The sequence below is a fragment of the Eschrichtius robustus genome, unplaced genomic scaffold (genome assembly GCF_028021215.1).
Source record: "Eschrichtius robustus isolate mEscRob2 unplaced genomic scaffold, mEscRob2.pri scaffold_540, whole genome shotgun sequence".
Classification (NCBI taxonomy): Eukaryota; Metazoa; Chordata; class Mammalia; order Artiodactyla; family Eschrichtiidae; genus Eschrichtius; species Eschrichtius robustus.
In genome coordinates, this window is record NW_027175428.1 from 189,609 (window position 1) to 197,500 (window position 7,892).

Here is a 7,892-nt window from a genome sequence, read left to right on the forward strand (position 1 = left end):
TGTCATATCCCCTTGCGATGAGGTCACCCTGAGTCAGGAGTGTGCGTATCTCCGTGATGCATCTGAAAGGCACGTGTCAAGTCAACCCAAGGGAATAGTCAACTGCACCTCAAACAGTGTCTGAGCTTGCGATAGACACACCTGTCTTTCTCCAGTTTTGTCATCTCGACCGTCACCTTTGGACATTGTGGGGATGGCGCAGGCCGAGCCAGAATATCCACCATGTCTTTAAATATCAGTGAGTCTCAAGGGTGTGTGCGACCTTCACCCAGGAAGAGTGCGCCCTGATGAGCAAATTCCAGGGGACGCTGTCTAGAGCTGTGCTGCTGGAGGACCTCAGTTATCTGGTGTCCATGGGTGAGTCTGTCCACAGCCATTTATCTGATAAAAGATTACCCAGAGGAGCTTTGCGTATTCTGCCCCCCACCACGCCGATGCCTATACACTTACAGAGCATCCACATCTGCCTGAAGGGGATGTGCTTCTTTCTTTCTTTCTTTCTTTTTAATTTTTTTTTTTTTTTCAGGATCCCACCAGGATGGACAATTTCTGGCCACAATCACACGTCTTCCTTTCTGCTCCATATCTAACACTCAGAACAGTGCAGGACACTCACCTCATGGCACGCCTGCATCCAGTGGATGGATCAACGTGATAGGTAGTTCCTAACCAGCTCCTCTGCTCTTGAAACCGTGGCAGAGTGTGGCACAACAGTCGTCATCATAGCAGACATTTTCCCTTTAAAAGAGAGTTCATGAGGATGGGGGGGTGGGGTTGGGGGGTGGGGTGGGGGGTGGTTGGCCTTCCGAGGGAGCTGATGTTATTGAATATGTTTTTCTGAAAATAATGTTCGATCCACTATGGAACAATGGATTCACCCTCGTTAGAAAAACAAAGGATTTCACAGTCTGTTTCTGGTCTGGGGCCTGAGCATCAGCAGACAGTTCCTGAATACCTGAGCCCAAAGTCAGCGTCCCTCCTGCTCTGGGGAAGGGCTGGGAGTACTTCCCCGTGCTCAGGACGCCCTTCCCCGTGGTGCTGCTCTTTAACGTTCGTTCGCCTCGCTCCTCCTCCTGACGTGAACCTGAAGACCACACGCAGGTTCCAACGCAGGGCTCCAAATCCAGGTCCATGTTTCCCACGAAACAAGTTATCGGCTGCACCAATCAGATGTGCTTTCACAGCTGGAGCAGGAGGAGAGATGAGGAGGATGCAAGAGGATTTCCCAGAGTCCTGAATCCAGGTGGGCTCCAGGCTCATTCGAGTCAGTGTGGAGAGAAGCCTGGCCACTAGGGGAGAAGGGCAGGTAATGCCCACCGCAGACTCCCCTGAGAAAGTAGTTTTCCTGACACATCTTGTAAGACATTACCCAGTGCACTCGTCCTTATAAACACCAGGGAAGTCACACACAGCAGAAACCCTGTGTCTGAGATCAGTGAGGTAGAGCCTTCAGCCAGAAATTACCCTCTTTAAGCCGAGGAAAATCATGTGGGGAGAAACCCTAAGCCTGGAACCACGGTGGAAGAACCTTCAGTTGGCGCTCCAGCCTCAGCACACACAGACAGCTCAGAGTGGGATGCATCCCTGACGCGGTAGGGAAGGCAGCACAAGCTTTACTAGGAGGACAGCAGGCCGTCGTCTTGGGCCAGACCACATAATCACCGCTGTAGAAGAAATCCGATGCAATGCATGGGAGAATCCCATTCGCCATGGAGCCAGCACTTGTAGGACATGAGAGGATTCACACTGAATAAAATAGTCTCAGCATGGTGAAGGAAGGACATTCTTCAGTGGTGCCTTATCCCTTGGTGTCCTCACACCAAGGAGGTGCCAATTCTAACGTCACAATGGCAAATTCCTCACCTAGTTCACATCAAGAAATGAATGCTGGGAATATACTGACTCTATAAAGAATGTGTGAGCCCCACGATTGAGACAAGGTTCAGACGTTTGGAGATTGTCTATTACTACCAATCTACAGCATAAATAGGTAGATGGCGAAGTATTTTGAGAATGCAAAGTTTGGTACCAAGAAAGAAAGCAACCCCACTTCAGTGGATCAGTACTTGGACATACGTAAGCACTACCGAATGGGTGTGTGTCTTTCAAAACCAGGAAAAGTTGCCCTGAGTCAGAATGGGTCAATTTTCCTTTCATACACTCGCTGTCGATCAGTGAGGGACTTTCTATTTTTATGAAGTTGTAAACATAATTACAAACCCTAGGGTCAATCAGGAACTAAGTTTCAATGGTCAGTAAAAAAGTAGAACACAAGTGATGGGGGTTACCTGTTACATTACTGTTCAAATAGGTATGCACGCACATGTCAAGGATGAGTGGCCACAAGAATTAACACAACAAAGTTGAAACCTGTGCATGTGCGTGTGTGCGTGTGTGTGTGTGACTCATAGGTGGATGTTTTCCATAGCCGTGCACTATGGCACTGCAGGATCTGTGGTTGCTGAGTCCCCGGAGGTGGAAGCGCAGATACAGGGCCCTGACTGTGAAGTTATCCATGGATTTTCACAGTGCGTGGGCTCGGCACCCGTAACCCTCCATGTTGGTTGTTCAACGGTCAACTCTAGTTTATAGATCAGAGAGGATAACATCATGTGTTCACTATTAATAACTTTTCCAAATAATCTTTATCTTTTTAAAAGGAAGACATCATTTAATCCATTTCACAAGCTGATATTGGGAACCTACTGCCCCAGCACGTGAATTATCCCTACAGAACACGAGATCCCCGAGAAGGAAGAGCCCTGAGCACTGAGACGCCATGAAGGTAGGCTTTTAGATGATATTCTCTGCTTCTCCAGCTTGAGGTAAAACATGGGATGACTGGGTCTACCTATCCCATTCCGGTTTGTCAATTGGGAGCCCCCATGGCACGTATCACCAGAAGTCGGTCCATGATAACTCCATCTATAGGAATTCTTGGCAGTTTTATGTTCAGGATCATTTCTTTTCCTGCCATCGATTGAAAACTCCTTGGGCCCTGTTAGCAGTTACAGATTCAATGAGTCCAGTACTTCATAGGTTTTGTCACGTATTTAGAAGGGGAATCACCATCAAGTTGCTGAAATGAGGACTAAGTGTCTTTCAGACATGGAGAAGGAAATAAATGGTGCTCTGCGGGGTGTGCGATGACAGGCACCCAGGATTCCTTCACCCAGCCCTCCCTTTGCTCCCTCACCGCTTCCTGGAAAATTGGCGCGCGCGCGCACACGCACACGCACACGCACACGCACACACACACACACACACACACACAGCTCTGGGGGCGCTATTTGCTGTCCATGATTTCACGTGCCTTTTGGGCACGGCTGGTAGAGATGGACATGAAGCAGCAGGACAGCAAGCTGGCATCTCGGTCGGCCTAGAGAAGTTTCCCAAGTGAAATATCAGAACCAGGGCAGGGGGGCGTAGAGAGAGGCGGGGAGGGGAGGCCCACGTGACCTGGGAGAGAGGTTGGGGGGGGACCGCTGACCGACCTCGGTTCAGGTTCCCCGTCCCCCCCCCCGCTGAGAACCTGCCTTCGCTTCCTGCCCTCAGGTGTGTGAGAGGAGCATGTTTCTTTCCAACAAATACCAACACATCAATTCAGTCTGTTTGTGTGTTTGTTCTTGCTTGTTCGTTTTCTGGACGAGGCCAAAGAACCCTTCCAGTGGAGGTGTGTGTACAAAGGAGGATCTGACAGGATGGGAGGGTGCGGGTCAGTCCATGTGCCAAGAAATCCAGAGAATCTGTCGTAGCTGAGACTCGGGCCTTTTGCAGAAATAGGCCAAGAGAGTTCAGATTTGATCATTCACTGCCAAATAGTCATCACAGCAGTTTCCTGGAAGGGATTGTGTTGCAGGAGCCAGCGTGGCCCTCAGCCCTCAGGCCTCAGCCCGGCGGGCGGGCAGGCAGGCAGGCAGGCAGCGGCTATTGTCTGTTGTTCCCGCCCCCACCCCCACCCCCACCCCCGTTCCTTCTCCAGCGCTCCTTCCTAAGTCCCCTGGACTGACCTTTGCCAGGAGCGGGGGAGGGGAGGTCCGGACGATTCATTCGGCAGGGCCTCGTTCAATCGCTCCATTCAAATGCAGAAAGCTCTCCGGTCAAGTCGGAGCGTTTGACTTTGCCTCGAGCTTCTCTTTAATGAATGGCTTTTTCTTTTTTCTTTCCCCAATTTCCCCCACCCTTAGGCTGCCCCCTCCAAACTGCAGGGAGGGAAGGAGGGAGAGAGGAAGGGATGGGAGGAGGATGTGTGAGAAACAGGCTTTTTTTCCAGGCAAAAGGAGTCCCCTCCTTTTCCTAACCCAGGAAACCCCACTACACCATTTGAGAATCATGGACACGCGTGAAAGCAGACGTCTTCACTTGAGATCTTCCTCCGCAGGAGGACAGAAAGGAGGGCCAGTGTGTCCCTCTTGTGCTGGCCGGTTCTTAGGTCACTTGAATTCAAAATAAGCAATAGAGCATGGAGGCACATTTTGGGGCGGCCTACTCTGGAGCCCAACAGTTCCCTCCTCTGAAAGTTCCTTGGAACATATTAAAGCTGAGCTGGTGACTCGTGTGTGTGTGTGTGTGTGTGTGTGTGTGTGTGTGTGTGTGTGTGTGTGTGTGTGTGTGTGTGTGTGTGTCTGTCTGTCTGTCTGTCTGTCTGTCTGTCTGTCTGTCTGTCTCTGAGTCAAGGAGATTTCTAGATGTCAGGGTCGAAGCAACTTTAGAAGTTTGAAATAACTCTGATGATGTCGTCGGGTGTTTGGTTCAAATTTCAGAGTGGCTCTCACAGAAACAGGAACGAGGACTTTTTCCATAGGAGCCGTTGTGGCCGTTTCTCTAAGGTTTTCGTCAAGTTCTCTAGCTTCCGTTTGCAGGGCTTCAGGCAAAGGGCCGTTTTAGTTCTCAGTGATGCCAAGTCAAAAGGGTGGGAGAAAATGGCAAAACGTTCATGGAGAGAGTCGTAGCCAGATATTGGAGGGAACTCAAAAAACTTCGGGATGCAGTCCAGTTTTCAGGTTAAGAACAACACCCTAAGGGAAGTGAGTAAGACCAGAATTTCATATCCACAAGTGTGTATCCCCGTTTTATGGAAACATAATTTTGGCCTCCAAGTAACATATGCAAATAACTCTATTGCCAGGGAAATAAGAAGCCTCCCTGAGAGTTTCTGAATTAAGGAAAGTAGGGAGAAAAAGATCAGTGATTCTATCCTGCTGACAGAGGTATAAGTTACCAAATGGACGTCCCCCTTTAAAAATAAAAGAAGAAAATTGGGTTTTGTTTGTTTGTTTTTGTTTTTCCTTGTATCTGGAAAACAAAAGATTTAACAATCAGTCCTAATCTCTCCCTCTCTCCCTCTCTCCCTCTCTCTCTCTGTTTTTCTCTCTCTCTCTCTCTCTTTATATATATATATATCAAAATACTTTATATAGATATTCTTTTTCAGATTCTTTTCTCTCATACGTTATTACAAAGTAGTGAGTAGAGTTTCCTGTGCTATATAGTAGGAGGTGTTTGTTGATTACCTACTTTATGTACAGTAATGTGTATATGTTCATCTCAACCTCCTAAGTTATCTATCCCCCGCTTCCCCAAGCAGTCCTATTTTACACAAGTAGTCATACACATTGTCATCCTATTCATCAGTTCATTCAACCCCATGTAAGTCATTCTTGTTCTTCTTGGAGTCCAGTTTTTCCATCGGTTCTGCCGACCTTGCCTGATGATTGAGGGTGACTGGACGAGTGACGGTTCCAAAAAGTTTACAAGAGCTTTTGTGAAGGATTGTAGGATTTGCCCAGAGAAGCGGGTGCCTTGATCTGATCACACGGGAGGCTGTGGAAGGTAGACCCCAAGTGGCAAACACATTTTGTTTTTTTAACAGTCTCTGTGCCACGGTGAGGACATCAGGCTTGCAGCGAGGGAAGACTTCAACCCACACGGAAAACATACAAGGATGTTTGGATGACCCCTACTAAGTGGCAGTGGAATGAAATCCAGTGGCTGGGGTTCAGAGGGTCCAGAGAGAGGAGGTTTTCTTTCCATAGAGAAAAATGATTTTTCCCCCCCAGGGTTACAAGCATGACAGGTCAGACGTTGCCGGTAGACTGTAGAAGTCTTCCTGCCAATGTCTATTTACAATTGGAGTCATCTTGGAGGCACCATGGGCGGGTGAAGGAATGCAAGGTGTGGGGGAGGGGGGAGGTTGGCCAGGGAGCAACCGGCTGGGCCAACGTCTCCCGTCTGCCATAGCCCCGACCGGCTGTTGAAAGGACAGAATGGACCTGATCCACGTGTGCCCCGCCACCCCCACCATCTTTCCACAGGCTGTTGTTACTGCCTTGGCGTGAAAGTCGGTTAGAACATCTCCCTGATACTGGGTTCAGCCCCTTTCGTGTGAGCCTCCATTTTGACGATAACAGACAACACTTTATGCCAGGGCAGAGAAGACTTCCAGGAAGAAAGATCCCATCATTTCTGGAACAGTTAGAACACATTGGTGTACAGACACAAGCCAAAGAAGACTTCACGTTGTTCCTTCCTCTTTGACAACACTTTCCCGTGTCATCGAACCTCTCCAAGAAACTTACTCAGTTTCATCTCTCTCATTTCTCAGGAGAGAGAACACATTTTTGAGCTATTTTGAGGGCCCTCTCCTCCTGGATCCTATCTCAAAGTGCGTTCGAAGTCCAAAGGACTTCATCTGTCCTTCAATTTTTGAGCAAATGTGTCCAAAATATCCAAAAGATTGTAAAGCACTTAATCTGATAGGTCACTGTGAAACAGTGCTTCGTTAGCCATGTCACCAACATCCCAAGGAAAGACTTGCTAGGCAGAGAGAGAAGCTTCTTCTTCAGTTCTGAGCCAAACCTGGTTCTTTGAATATCGAGAGGACTAAGTTGATGTGAGTCCTCCAAGACCTGATAAAGGCAACCTAGAAAATAAGTGATGACTTTTGACAAAGACATAAGCCTTTCTTCCTTCCTTCCTTCCTTTCTTTCTTTCTTTCTTTCTTTCTTTCTTTCTTTCTTTCTTTCTTTCTTTCTTTCTTTCTTTCTTTTTCTTTTCTTTCTTTCTCTCTCTCTCTTTCTTTCTCTCTCTCTCTCTCTTTCTCTCTCTCTCTCTCTCTCTCTCTCTCTCTCTCTCTCTCTCTCTTCTTTCTTTCTCTCTCTCCTTAAAGATAAAGGAAAAAACCTTTCCTAATCTAATCTAATCTCTCATGATGGGCAGAGCAGACCGATAGAAGAAAAACCCAAACCCTAAACCCAAACCTGGTCCTTTTAACAGAGAGAGACAACTAAATTCTAATTTTGCACTGGTTTCATGTTGATACAAAAACTCATTTCTGTCTTTGAATCCACCCTCATCTTATCCAGTCCTGACCACGGATCCAATTCCTTTCCAAAGACACTTTTCTTCACACACCTTTTCCAACTGTCTGTGCCCATTTTTAGCTTGTCCCTTGTTTTCTTTCTTTTCCATTGATAAATGACTACCTTTAGGACAAAAATCTCTTTCTCCTTCCCCCAAACCTTATCTCCATACACCTTCTACTTTGCCTCCCCCCTCCCCCCCCCAAAAAAGTCCTCTTCCTACCGTGACGATGGCAACATCAGGTAGCTTGGACCACACACGTTCCTTCTTTAGAATGCCTCGTCCTTGGACACTGTCTTTTTTTTTTTTTTTTCCTCTTCAGTGAAAGTAAGGAAGCCAACCACAGTGAACAGTGTGAACATGGAATACTTTGTAGAAGTCTAGGCTCCTACCTAGTACAGTCTTTCCCTAAAGCACAAGATCTATCTAGGCATGGAACCAAACATGCTCAGTCTCTCCTCCGTAAAAGGTCCAAAGCAGGGAGACCCTTAGACTTGTGGAGCCATGAACATTTCAGTATTTTATCTTAT